Here is a 386-nt window from a genome sequence, read left to right as displayed (position 1 = left end):
TTTTTTTTTTTTTTTTTGAGATGGAGTCTCATTCTGTCCCCCAGGCTGGAGTGCAGTGGCACGATCTGGGCTCACTGTAACTTCTGCCTCCTGGCTTCAAGCAATTCTTCTGCCTCAGCCTCCTGAGTAGCTGGGATTACAGGCACCTGCCACCATGCCCGGCTAATTTTTGTATTTTTAGTAGAGATGAGGTTTCACCGTGTTGGCCAGGCTGGTCTCAAATTCATGGCCTCAAGTGATCCACCCGCCTCGGCCTCCCAAAGTGCTGGGATTACAGGTGTGAGCCATCGCTCCCGGCCACCATCCTTATCTTAAAATGTGGCACCAACTCTCCAGAATGGAGTGTTCTGAATGAAGGTGCCCAGAGACAGTGCCCACCCATGCAG

This window comes from Colobus angolensis, unplaced genomic scaffold (genome assembly GCF_000951035.1).
Source record: "Colobus angolensis palliatus isolate OR3802 unplaced genomic scaffold, Cang.pa_1.0 Scaffold109, whole genome shotgun sequence".
Lineage (NCBI taxonomy): Eukaryota > Metazoa > Chordata > Mammalia > Primates > Cercopithecidae > Colobus > Colobus angolensis.
Note: the sequence above shows the minus strand (reverse complement) of the source record.